General features: G+C 38.5%; 1 protein-coding gene across 2 annotated transcripts in view; it reads right to left on the bottom strand.

The window, feature by feature from the left end:
* Lsamp (limbic system associated membrane protein) overlaps positions 1-14,789 on the bottom strand; it is a 2,252,234-nt gene that overhangs the window by 1,460,552 nt on the left and 776,893 nt on the right. The window lies entirely within an intron of this gene.

Raw genomic sequence — 14,789 nt, 5'->3', positions numbered from 1 at the left:
TACACAGCAATAAATGTTGGATAACGGTCCAGGTAATTAGTGAGATTTGCCTTGGTGTCTCAGACATAGTCCAGATATTGAGGGTAGACCAGGCCAATTAAAAGAATGAAAAGATATTTTTATCTTAAAATCATGTCAGGGCTAGTCAGGTCTGCCTATGTTACCTGTAACTGTAGTAGGGATTTTTGCAAAGTTAGAATGTGCCTGTATCTGCAATAATTTCCATTCGATGACATTCCAAAAATATTGGATTAAAAATGATCCAATCAGATATGACATTATTGAGTCAATCATTCATTGGTGAGTATTCTGGAAGGAAATGATTTAAGAACGTGTATTTTACCAAGAATTTTCTTGCTTAGTAAATGTGGTAAACAGATACTTGGAGGAAGCTAAGAAATTTGTAGAGTATACAGAGAGGATAGATAATTCTAAGAGAAATAGGAAGGGATAATCAAAAGCATGGCAAACACAGAATCTGCAGCATTAGCAAAGGTTCCAGGTAGGAAGTTTTTAGTGTATAAGATGCAGGAAAGTGTAGTATCTGCTAAATGAGGGGACTCATGGCCTCCACTTTCCATAGCATTTATTTTCATTTATGAGGTATTAGTAAGACGTGAAATTTTTATGCGGAAAAATGAGTATCAAATTGAAACTTGAAACTGCTAATGTCTGACCTCATTTTACCTTAAGGAATGGCAATTTCACATGATTGCTCTACTGTCTGAGAACTGTTTTCTCACATGGGAAACAGGAAGAATAGGTTGGAAACTAAATCTGCAAAGATGAAGCCCTGCAGGCAGTGAGATAGTGGACATTTAGGACAAAGAAACAATAGTGAGTTTTAGTGACATATTTATTCTTCCTTTTTTTAATATTTTACACGTGCAGATATGCAGTGATGTTTTTGAATTGTCCTTTGGGTTTCAGATATGATGGTTTTTATATCAGTTTCTTGACTCAAAGATCTCTCCAGACTGTGGAGAGGACTTTTCTTACAGGATAGCAGATATGAGCTTCATAGGCTAGGATTGGTATCCTGGATTACACAGGTGAATGACAACATATGTAGATAAGCACAATCACTGAGAACAACATTCAGTCTCCTTACCAAAGCTCTTCCTTAGACTGAAGAAAGCATAGCTCTAAAGAATCAAACCACTAAAAGTGATTATTTTCTAATAAATACACTAGAAAGAGAAAAATACCTTTTTTGTTAGAAATACCCTACTCAATATTGTCAGAATACCCTACTCAATATTTAAAAAATGAACATATAATTAATAAAAATGGAAATATATAACTTAAAAACATATAGCCACACAACTGCTTTCTGCTTCAAGAATGCTCTGAGGTTTCTGCTTTGAAACTAAGGAAACTTGGGTTTATTAAGTTTTAAAGTCATTCACTTTTATGTACAGTTGGGCTGTGCAAAACAAGGAAGGGTCATGAACTAATATCCATCCACTGATGCGAAATGGTTTTAAAGCCGTACCAGGGGCTAAAACCATCTGTGCTTTCACAGTCGAGAGAATGGTACACCTAAAACAGGAGGACTGTACGTAGTAACTGATATAACTTTCATGATAATACGTTGGGTTTGTTTACAGTAATCAACACACACATATATCCCAACTATTACATTATGAAGAATGAAGCCAGAAAAGATTCCATTTTCAGCCTGTCAGCAGTAAAATATACCCTGTTCCTACTTTAGACATCTTTTCCACAAGATGGAACAAAAGGTGTCGTTGTTTGGGACAAAATGTAACAATACAACATGTATGTTGATTTCCCTCTTTTGCCCTTTAAAATTGTAAGCAGAGAGAATGGGGAAAAATTTACTGGATTGCCTCTGTCTTTTCTCTTACTTATAGAAACTATTTCGGTTTTCTTTTCCATAGGGAAAGTAAGAATTTGTTACAATTGCCCTAACCAGCAGTTAGAAGAGCACAACACTGGGTTTGGGTGTCACATCAAATAGTCGTGGTAATCCCATGGCTAGAGAAATGGCACAGAGGTCAAGACTGTTGGCGTTCCTGCAGACATCCCCAGATCAGTTCCCAGCACTCACAGAAGGAAACTCACAGCCATATTTAACACCAGATGCAGGAGATTCAAAGCCCTTTTCCTGGCTTTTGCCAGCACCTGTCCGTGAACATGATGAAGACAGACACAGGAATGACACAATGTAAGTAATAAACAAATGAATAACTAAGTACGTCTTTTAAACTTGTTAAAAACTCTTTTTGTCATCTATATTCAAAACACGTTTACCAAAACCAAGCACGTTTGTGCACACATGACTGCGTGTATATACGTCCATGTACATGCACTGGTGATGCTTTTTTGATGATATTTTTATTACCTGCTCATTGTACAGATGAATGGGAAATGATAAGGTGTCTCTAATAATGTAGTTAATCTTTCCGTCAGATCTCTGAGATGTCTAGCTCCAGATGTGTTCCGATCCTTCGCCTCCTCCTGACATTTCTGGGGAAGATGCATGATACTTTCTATTGTGATGACACCAGAACTGAGTGTTCCTTCTTAGCTTGCGTAAAATAGACTTGTTGAAGAGTTTAGGAATGTTCTGGAAGCAGGAAGGGCAAAGCAGCTTGCCCATTTGGCTTGATCTCTGATTCATACATCCTAAGAGCAGGATATTGTTTGCTACAAGCCTTACGTTCATCTGTTTGGTTTCACCAGCATGATGACATGCCGCTAGAAAGTGAAACCCTTGCCAGACATTCTGTCCTTCGTGGTGTGTGGCTTTGGGATTAAATAGATTCAGAAATCCCATACCCAGAATAAAGGGGTAAAGAAAGAAAACAAAATCAAAAATTGTGAAACAAATATATAACTTATTCATTATATATCCCAATTGAAGCCCCCTCTCTCTGCTCCTCCCAGTCCCAAACTCCCTCCTCCCCCCACCCCCTTCCCCTAGTACACTGAAAGGAAGAGTTCCCCTCCTCTGCCATCTTCCCATAACCTATCAAGTCTCATCAGGATCTTCATCCTCTGTGTCCTTGCAAGGCTGCATGGCCAGGAGCAAATGATCAAAGAGCAGGAATGACAGAGTTCATGACTGTGGCAGCTCCTGCTCCCCTTACTTGGTGACCCACATGGAGACTGAGCTGCCAACTGGTCACATGTGAGCAGTGGGTCTAGGTTCTCTCCATGAAAAGTCCTTGATTGGTACATTACTCTCTGCAGGAGCCCCTTAGCTCAGGTTTTTTATTTTATTTTATTTGTTATTATTATTTTTAGCTTTGTTGGTCTCCTTGTGGGGCTCCTGTCCCCATCGTGTCCTTCTATCCCCCACTTCTTCCACAAGACTCCCTATGCTCTGCCCAAAGTTTGTCAGTGAATCTCAGCATCTGCTTTGATCCCCTACTGGGTGGATCCTTTCAGAAGACCCTCTATAGTAGGCTCCCAGCCTGTTCCTTGGGAGCCACTTTTTTCTTGCAATGCTTTGAGAGCATTGGTCTTTAGATGGAGACATTCTTTTTCTCTGATTTGGAAAAGGAAACAATGAATCCTGGGCTATGAAAGGCTGGCTTTTGAGAGTGGTAGATATGCTTAAAAACCTTCTGCTAGCTTAGCACTACAAAGGGCACAAGAGAAATTCCTCAAGTAAAGCAATAAACAGTAAGTCTACAGTGTGACAAGGCTTCCTAAAAGGACCAACTCAGATACTTTTCATTTCCCTCTTTTTATTTTATCCCACCTTGTTTACATTCCTCTTTCCTTACTGCCTGTCTAGTTCTTTTCTTTCAGTAGTTCTCCCCTCCCCCCTTCAAACACATTCTTCTCCATTTTTTTTTTCTTTTTGATTTTTTGAGACAGGGTTTCTTTCTCTATCCTTGGATCTTCTGGACTCATTTTGTAGACCAGACTGGCCTCAAACTCACAGAGATATGTCTGCCTCTGGATTACAGGCATGATTTACCATGCCCGACTTGTCCATTCTATTTTATTGCAATTACATTTCTTTATATCTTTCTGTTGCTTACTTTGTATGTCCTGTGACTAATGAAGTTTGATTTCATTAGCTCTCAGGTCTATAGGTAGAAAGTAGGACTAGGAGCTCAGGAAGGAGAGGAAAGGGCTCCCTTTCATTTTAACCAATTTTACTCATTAGATGTATATCCTGAGTGTTTGTTTTATGTTATTCCTGAGCCATGGCCTAACAGCTTCATTAGGTCTGCAATCAAAGGGATGGTATTTATTTTTAAAGCAAGGGCTTGCCTAAACGCTTACCAAGGTAATGAAAATCTACCTTGTCCTGGCTTCTCTGTCTTTCTCCACTCCTTGCTTGGGAGGTTCCTGACATGGATGTTAATGATATTCATTCAATAATGTGTCTCCAAAAGACTTTATTCAATCGGCTTGGCAGTGGTGTCCTACTAATGACAGTGTGGTAAAGAGATTTCAAGGTTTCTCTGTCTCATGTGAGATTCATCCTAACAAGAAAGACCTTTACTGGATAAGATCTATAAGACAGGTTTCCCACAGGAAGATGACATTTATCTTTCTGTATTATTTAAATTTTTATAATAGCTGGGAATCTAAGAAGATACATATCATTCATGTTCCTAAGGGAAAAGAGACCAGCCTTCCAGATAACGCTCTCTGTATTAGTTCCAGTTTTCATTTTCTTGGTCTTCCTGTCTCTGCTTCTTCTGTTTGCCTCCTTTCTTTTATCTCTGTACTAATGCCATTACTACTCAAAGGCTCTGAAATTGTTTTGTTATTAAATTTTAAAAGGGGTTTTATGGATAAGCTGAAGTTGTCCTGATCAGACCCTTTCTGTTCTAAACCTCTTCTCAAACTTATTATCTCCATAGAAAGAGCTATTTTCCAGACGTAGTTGGGGACACCTGCTCCTCATGCTGCTATTCAGTATGTGCTCAGTGGCTGGAGGGCACTGCTATAAAAGATGTAATGGGGCATTAGTCTGATAAACCCAAGCTACTGTGAAAAATCCTTCTGTCTCCAGTAAGGTGAGGCCAGTTTGGAATTCTAGATGCACAGTGAGAGTCTAAAAATAATAAAAGAAGCAATGAAGAGATATGAGGTAGGAGAGACTGTACTGAATTATATGACTCTCTATAAAATATAGAGAAGAGTGAATGAGGATGAGGAGGATGAAGAGTTGAGTTCCAAATAAGGCAGGACTCTGGTTGTCTGCCAGGGACTCTGTGATCCGACCAAGTGTTCATCCTTTTATGTTCTAATTTCTGTAGCTCTACGGTATATCTACCCATTCACTCCACAAAATTCATATAGACAAATCTCTCTTTTCATGAGTGATGACATCATTTCACTTGGGGGCTATTCCTTCAACATTTTCCATTTTTATATGGAAGAATGACCCATGCTTATCAACACATATGTGTCCCTCATTCTACACTTTCACTAGCAAGTCACCAGATTCATTCTACTCAGGCTTCATTCAGATCCGAAATCTTAATGTCCAGTTTGTTGCTAACAAGAGCATCTTCTACTGAGGACACATTGAGTATTCTGCAGACAACATGCCAAATGCTGCTGAAAAATACAATAGAAATGAAATTTCACCCCAGTTCCACAAACTCTAGGCCCTTTCCACCCAACCATACTTAATGTCTCTGCTGTCTCCATTCTTCCCTTAATCCTCTCTCCCCTTTCAGCACAGGTTTCTCCATGACTGATTTTCTCTCAAATCCTTAATTATCTTCCATCATTACGCCCTCTCTCATCCCCAATGTCTCCCCAGACTTCTATGCATGACTAGGAGCAAAGGCAGAGAATGGGAACTGACTTCAGGCTCCTGCGGGCAGAGAGTAATGCTACTCAGGAGCAAAGGCTACAGAAGGGCCTCGCCAAGTTATTGGGAGTCACATTCACATGAGGAGAGCAAGAATGTTAGTTCCAGGGCTGTGGGTTTCTCCATTACAACAGGAACAGAGAACACAGAGAGAGAGAATGAAGCAGAAAGTAAGTGTCCTTGTGTGGTTCCTTTTATTCTTTTCATCCAGCACTAGGCAATGGTCTTGATGCTGAACACTTGTCTTTCTTTACACATTTTCTCTGCATTTGTCATCTGCCTGTTTTCTTTCAGTGTCCATTTCATTAAGGAGAAAGTTAAAATCTAAGGCAAACAGCTAAAAACAAAAAGACAAAAATGATTCTTTACCCTTGGTGCTCGTCTTTCTTTCTCTCTTTGAATAAAATAGGTAATGATTGACTTCTGAGTAAACAAATAAAAAAGCAATTAATGAAGACTTGAAATTAATTATGTATTTGGAAGTAGAAGAAGAGAACTTTACACTACAAGTACCAAAGTCTCTCTTATTTCTCTTTCTCTCTCTCTCTCTCTCTCTCTCTCTCTCTCTCTCTCTTCATTTCAGATTCTCCTTTATTAGGTCTATTAAGCACTTGACAAGTCACTGTGACTTTGAGAAAAGAACCAAATTTATTTAAAAATTTCTGATCCTGCCACTTAGTGAGTAGATCATTCTCAAAAAAAAAAAACAAGATGTGTCTTAACATTCACAGCCTGCAAAATGAGAATAGTCACAGCATCCTTAGATAGATGGGCAGCGTTATAGTGACTGCTAATTTAACTTTTATTATATGCTGAGATATTTTCAATGGTGAATCTGCTACCTGAGAGTATGTAAATTTGAACAATTTTCCATTGCCTTTTTGAAAAAATATATAGAGAGAATATTATATAGAGAGTATATATACATGTATATGTATACATATCAAAGTACATACACACACACACACACACACACACACACACACACACACACACATGTTAATAGAGTAGTAATTGTTCATCTTGGTATGAATTGCCCTGGAAGCGTCTTCAGAATCTTGGCTTCTTCATCTTTTTTTAATTGACACTTTATCAGTCAATGCTGATTTCATCTGTTCTCAAAAGTCAGTTCTGCCATCTTGTATTTCACATTTCTTTGTCTTTGTCTACTGCAACAGTGGAACATATAAATCATGATGTTGTGGGTGCTTCATACAGTGATAAAAATCAAGTCACATGAACAAAACCTGTTTCCTTGTTGATGAAAACTTTCACAAGATTCAAGACACTCAAAGACACAATTGTGATTAAGCAAACTTTCTGCCCCTTTTGAGAAAGAAGTGGAAGTTTTCACGACTGTCCTTGTGGCTATCCAATGACAGTCCACACGATCTGGCACAGATTTCAACTCATGGCAGCTGAAAACTGAAGAAACATGCTGAGAAGCTTTCTTTCTTTCTTTTTTTCTTAATTTACAAGACGTAAAATCATGGATCAGTATATGATCTTAGTAATGGAACTGAAATTAAGGTGTTTGATCATGATTCTCACTAAGTAAATGCTAGTGTGTTCTAGAATATTTTAAAATCATTATATCCTTAAGGATATAATGAAAATATAAGAGTGAGTTGTGCACTCACAGTGGATTTAAATATCTGAATGAATTTTTACTATTCTGGGGAAAAGCCAAACAGTGGAGTCTTATCTAAGCTCCATCAAAACAGAACTATGTAAAAAAGAAGCCCGGCATGTAGAAACGCAAGAATTGGAAACACTGGACATACTCTGTGTTTGAGATGATTATAATTTGATGTTTCATCTGTAAGAGGATAAAAAGGGCAGGAAGTGAAGCTTGCTTGTTGAGTGCACTCGTACTGCTGCCATGCAGAAGAGAATCCAGATTCCTGCATTCACACGAGCCAGAAGTCTTGCAGAAGCTTGTCACTCCAGGTCTAAAGGATCCTATGCCCTCTTCTAGCCTCCATGGGAACATCATAGACACACACACACTCACACACACACACACACGCACACATTCACACACTTTTTTTTTTTAAATTCACACAGTCTGTGCTGGATTTTCAGAGAGACAGGAGCATCATTACAGAAGATGCATAGGAAGAATCTCTAATTAAGGACTGTTCACAAGAGCAAGGAAGAGACTATATGCCCTAAAAGTTCTTCCTGCTCCTACCCGTGCTCCTTCTGTGCAGTTAGTTACGGTGGACAGAAGGAGACAGTAGACTGGCAACTTCTTATTAGAGCTGTGGTTTGTTCCACAAGAAAAAAAAAACTAAAGGTTGCAGGCATTCTATTTATTTTCTTTGCTTCAGTCTTTCTTCTATATATAGTCACATTAAGACCCATCTAACTCTTGACTCATCTTTTTTTTTCTATAAATTTACCATAAATAAGCAGCAGTCTATAAGAGTTCACTCATTCAATCAACATTTTCATAATTGCGGCTTCTATACTTTTTTAATAATAGATTTTATTTAATATTGCACGTAACTTAGTTATTTTCTAAAAGACCAGTTTTTAAATCTAAGCAACATCTGAAGAATATAGCCATGCATAAGTGTTTTGACATCTACCTCTGAGTTACTAAAATCTATATATCTTAACCACAATCAATAAAGCCCTTCAACATTGCACAGAGAAAATAAATATCTCAGACTGTCTGTTCAAGTGCACTTATACCATAAAGAGCCCTGGATACTCTTATCATCAAAAAAGGAAACAGTACATTAAACATTTGAAAATTGCATTACAGAAGGATAATCCTTTCATTTAGATAACGAAGTATATTTATACTTATTCACTGTAACTTTCAAAAGCTACATAAACACACACAGACACATACACACATACTCTCTCTCTCTCTCTCTCTCTCTCACACACACACACACACACATATCCATCTAGGAAATATATTTAAAAGTACCACATCTATTCCAAAGTCCCAGAGATGAGATTGCTTGTAACACCAGTCCCTCTTATCCTATGAGAGAATGAACTAACTTAAAGAGAGTTTCAGTACAAGAATGGCATTGGCCCAGCAGGAAGATAGATGATATGGTGGAGTACAGCTGATGTTAGTGCTTTAGCAGCTCCCAAGACAGTGTGCTCCTGTTGCTGACCAAAGGAGTCTCACTGGCAGCACAGGTAAAATGACAACACCTTCAGTGCAGTTACTAACCTGTGATACATGTTCTTGCTTTAAATACACATATAGAGAACATAAGAACACCATGGATTTCTAAGGTTGTTTCTTCACCCACTCTTGAAAAAAGAAGATAAATGTTAGCTTTAAAGTTATTTACTTCAAACAATCCCTAGATGTCAAAGAGAAGTTATGAAACCAGTGATGATGGTTCCATGGACAAGGAACAGAATTCCTTTTGCCTGACTAGAGTTAAGGAAGTGCAGAGCTATTTGTCTGTGTCTCTCAATGCTTTTCATTATGCTGTCTGCTCTAAGCACAAGGAATCTCCTACCAGGGCTTTATCCCTTTGGACTGACTGCATCATCAACAAATCCAGGCATGATGACTTAATCTTGTTTCCCAGTTTGGGACTTCCCAAATACTGCCGTCAACAAAGAAACAACAGCAAAAGTAATCAAGCACCATATGCCGATTAACTGCTTGACAACTGAGAACCAACTTTGTAACTTTCCTCTTCCCAGCTCATCTGTTCAACCCAGTCATTCAAATATCTGGCTAGTTTTACTTCTAAATATCAGTTCTCCAAACCCATGCATATGTCTCTGCTTACCACTAATTCACTTTCTGCAACTTATGATAATTCTGATGGTCATGCATTGCCTGATAGCTTCTGCCGTCTTCAGTCTGGTTTCCATCTGCACCCTGAGTCATCTCTTTTAATGCACAACATGAAGCATGTTATTGCTAAGAGGTAAAAAGTTAATTTTCCCAAAGGAGATCCCAGGACCTTTTGCAAAGCTTCTTGGAAACCGATTATGAGTTTGAGTTTAAGGCCCTATGCTTAATGCAATCAGTCTTGACCAATCATAATGCTATAGCCCCAGGCTCTTTTCATGTCAATGAAGCAGTCATGGCTTTCTGAAACAGAAATGTAAGTAGACTTCTATGACTACGTCACTATGTATATGCTTGTAAATCCATATGAGACACAAGAGGGCTACAACTGCCCATAGATACCAGCACTGGGTATGTCTTGACCCAACCTTCTGCCTTATAATGCTGCTGTTGTTTTTCCACTTACATAGCAATCCTCTCCATAAGTGCTCAAAACCCATAATCAATATCACAGGTTTCTCCTACAGTCTTGTTCCTAGTTAACCTCTATAGACTATTCCAAAAATAGAAAGTTATGTAGTAATGTATTACTAATTTTGTCTTTGATCACTAAAATGGAGAAAAACCCAAAAAAAATGGCCTCCTGGAAGGTTTAGTGTCCTGATTTGCTTGGCAACAACTGAGATTTAAAAACAAAACCACCATCAGTGCTTCCACTCTTAAGATGGGTACCATGTGTCTGGTTTTATTTTGAGATCTTTGATCCATTTGAACTTTTGTGCACTTTGATAAATATGGGTGTATTTGCATTTTTCTACATGTAGACATCAGTTAGACCAGAACCATTTGTTGAAGATGCTATCTTTTTTTTCCATTGTATTGTTTTGGCTTCTTTGTCAAAAATTAAGTTTCTGTTGGTATATGGGTTTATTTCTAGGTCTTTGATTCGATTCCATTGATCCACCAGTCTGTTTCTATGCCAGTACCACACCGTTTTTATAACTGTTTCTCTATAGTACAACTTGAGATCAGGGATGGAGATACCTCCAGAATATCTTTTTTAATTTTTTTTTATTTTTGTTAATTACACTTTATTCACTTTGTATCCCCCCATAAGCCCCTCCCTCCTTCTTTCCTGATCTCACCCTCCCTCCCCTTTCTTCACACATGCCCCTCTCCAAGTCCACTGATAGAGCAGGTCCTCTTCTCCTTCCTTCTGATCTTAGTCTATCAGATCACATCAGGAGTGACTGCACTGTCATCTTCTGTGGCCTGGTAAGGCTGCTCCCCCCTCAGGGGGAGGTGATCAAAGAACAGGCCAATCAGATTATGTCAGAGGCAGTCCCTCTTCCCATTACTATGTAACCCACTTGGACACTGAACTGTCATCATCAGAAGAAGAAAACAGGAAACAACCTAGGAACCTACCACAGAGGGCCTCTGAAAGCCTCTGCCCTGTAGATTATCAAAGCAGACGCTGAGACTTATGGCCAATTGTTGGGCAGAGTGCATGAAATCTTATTTAAGAAGTGGGAAATAGTAAGAGCTGGAGAGGATGGGAACCACATCCAGATGGCAACAGAACCAGAAAATCTGAATGTAGGGAACTTCCCAAAGACTAATACTTCAACCCAAGGACTATTCATGGAGATAACCTAGAATCCCTGCACAGATGTAGCACATGACAGTTCAGAATATCTTTTATTATACAAGATTATTTTAGCTATTCTGGATTTTTTGAATTGCCATATGAAATTGAGAATTGTTCTTTCAAGGTCTATAAAATATTGTGTTGGTATTTTGACTGATACTCCAAGCAAGCAAGAATCATGGGTGGAGAGAAGCTAGAGCCACTGCTCAGAGGAAGACCATAGGCTTCTCAGTTCCCAAGTGGGTTTCCTAGTGTGTGTGGGTGTGGGGGCAGGGTTGTCTCTGACATGAACTCAGTGGCCAGCTCTTTGATCACCTCCCCCTGGTGGGTGCAGCCTTACCAGGCCATAGAAGATGATGCAACCAGCCCTGATAAGATCTGATAAGCTAAGGTCAGAGAGAAAAGGAGGAGGTCCTCCCCTATCAGTGGACTAGGGAAGGGGCATGGGGTAGAGGGAAGGTGGGTGGAACTGGGGGGAGATAAGGGAGGGGGATGCAACAGGAATACAAAGTGAATAAATTGTAATTAATAAAAAGAAAAAATAAATTTAAATTTGCACCAACAAAAAAAAAGGAAAGGAAAGGAAAGGAAAGAAAAGAAAAGAAAAGAAAAGAAAAGAAAAGAAAAGAAAAGAAAAGAAAAGAAAAAAGATGAGTGCCATGAAGGCAAGCACCATCTCTTTGGCGAAAGATATTTACAGCACAGATTTGATGACCTAAGTTCAATCTCTGGAAATGAGTTAAAAATGGAAGGACAGACCTGACTTCACAAAGTGAAGATAGCCTGAGATTGCTACATCTGTGTACTTGACATGTGCTCTCACTCGCACACATGCACAGAAAAAGTGAATGTAACTTATTTTAATTAAAACTTCCAAAATCACAATAATGGCTTGCCAGGTAAGATGTGTCCACTGGTGCATCAGCAGTGAGACTGCTCATATCGATAATCTACTACCTTCTGGATTAGATTTGAGGTCTGCTACACAGGAGGAAATTCATGCGTAATGCCATAAACATGGTCAAACTCCATCTCTAGGGAAGCAACAACTCCTAGAAGAGCACCTACATTTTGATAAATAATCATGTTGTCATAATGCTTTCTAAATACTTAGTGGAGAGTGGTTAACCCAGAGACTCATAACTTCTCAAAGTGCTGAGAACAAGTGAAATGAGTGCACAGGAGTAGACAGAACCTGTACATCAATGCATCACCTCTCATGGAACACTGTAGAAGGAGGAGGAAGAGGAGGAAGAGGAGGAGGAGGAGGAAGAGGAACAGACAAGAAGGATGAGGTGAAGAAGAAAAAGAAGGAAAGAAAGAAGGAAAGAAAAAAGAAAGAAAGGAAGGAAAGAAAGAAAGAAAGAAAGAAAGAAAGAAAGAAAGAAAGAAAGAAAGAGAAAGAAAGAAAAAGAAAGAGAGGATTGGGTAGAGTGGTGGGAAAGGCTGACCTCTGCACATGGCATGGGCACTGGGGCAAGAAGTAGGTGACAGATATGAGCACAATACATTGGCCTGCAGGCATGGAACTTTAAATATATGGTAATTAATTCATTAGAAATATTAATGCCAAAGTATTTTTTCATGGCATTCAGAGTATTCACACCAATACAGTTCCTACCTGCAGCTGCTGGATCTCTTTGTACCATTTATCCACTCACCACCAACAATTGTGCCTCATTTTATTTTTCAAGAATGCAACAAAATTCTTGCCATGGGTAATTTACATTCTGGCCCTAATGATGGGATAATCTCTCCTTTACCTTCCAAACAACTATAGTGCCTGTCCAAAGGGGAACCTTCCCGAATCTTCAATAGACTCATGAGTGAAGTTAGCAGACAAACACAAAATTGGGAGTTTTCTACTTTTCTCAGCTTTAGCTTTTATTTTTAATTAGAATCTAAACGTTAATGAGAAAAAGAATCTCTTGATACTGAAACTAAGGAATGAAGAAAAGTGTGTTTATAGCAATATTACAATTTTGAAAATGCATGTTCTTTCCAAACAGGAAAATTATTCTTTAGGTTAGTTCTGGCTCTTCTCATCAGAATGTTATATTCTTTTCCCTTACTGATAATTATCCTTCATGATGCTTAAGATGGGTACAAGAATGATGTATGATAAATTTTGAAAATTAGAAAAAAAATCAATAAAGGTATTATTGCCAATCCCACCACGTGTTCATCTATATATGGATTTTGTTGTTGTTTTTTTTTTTTTTTTTTGATGTGCATTCAATAAAATATGATTTCTTCATCACAGAAAAAAATATGTTAGTTCATCACTGGCAACAGGAACTAAGACAAAGGCAGACAGAACAAGAAACAAGGGATCAGAACTGTGTCAAGGCTGCAGGCGAGGGGCAGAATGTGAACAGCCATTAGGAAGGTGGGATAAGACGCAAATTTCTTGGCTGGTCTTTATGAAGGATGAAGATCCGCTGAGACACCAAATGGGTTTTGTTTTTCTGTTTTCAAAGAAGACATTGGGGAGTGCCTTGCTTGCTAAATGTCATCGGAAACAGGCAAGACAAACAGATGAGAATTATTACATCGAGGGGCGGTTAATGTGCAAGATGTTCGACACCTAATAGATAAACGAGATGTGGAAAAATCTCCAGGACCAGATGGCTCTTCTTATGTCCTTTCAAATGCAATATTTTCCTTCCTGAAATAAAGATGAAGCATGGAAATGGGTGGGGGGTTAGTCTAACTGCGAGTAGCCAAGGAAAGAATAAAATACATTTATGAAGCTGCCATCTTTCACTAATATTGCATTAAAAAAAACAAAGGCCCAATAGAAGTGTCACCTCCTATCAAAATCTTCTGTGACTTTCATAACCATAAAATTCATCCTGAAAATAAACTGAAATATTTCCCCACACAACGGATGCCTAATTTCATATAGTGATGTCAGTCTGTTGGAAACCCTTGCCACATAACTGAGATTGGGCACAAGGTCACTTTAGAACACCACACACACAGATTTGTATTTTTCTTCATTTTTTAATATGAGATTATTCAATCCTAGTTCTCATATTTGTATCAGAAGAGCTCTTGACAGCTGGCTGAGTAAGTCATTCTGAGTGTTCTGGGAGACAAGCCTGAGATTCATTTGTTCTTTGCTTATGGGTATCTATTAATGAATCTTCCATCTCGGTCTTACTGTCCCCTGAAGCCACGAGGCATTTGTAGCAAACACAGATTTACATAGTAGGAAGGCTTCTGTCAATAGCATTAAAGCTGCGGTTATTTATCTTCCTGGCCTTGCAATAGGAAAAGGAGGATCAGAGGAGGGAAAAATACATAAAAAAAAATTCCACTTTCGAACCATAAAATACAGTATTGTATTTTTCATTTGTTTCATCTTTTTCCTTATCTTGGGCTCCTATTCCTGACTGTGAAGTTGAATCCTAGAAGACAAGCTGAAGTTATTAGCCAAATGTTTTGGAATGGTGTGGTTATTGCAACTGGAGTTTTGAGCACACATATTCTTAAAAATGGCCATTCTTAGTTTTCTTCAGCTTTTCTACTCAAACATG

The sequence above is a fragment of the Meriones unguiculatus genome, chromosome 17, assembly GCF_030254825.1.
Source record: "Meriones unguiculatus strain TT.TT164.6M chromosome 17, Bangor_MerUng_6.1, whole genome shotgun sequence".
NCBI lineage: Eukaryota > Metazoa > Chordata > Mammalia > Rodentia > Muridae > Meriones > Meriones unguiculatus.
The sequence above is the reverse complement of the archived record's forward strand: the minus strand, read 5'-3'. Positions and strand labels throughout refer to the sequence as shown.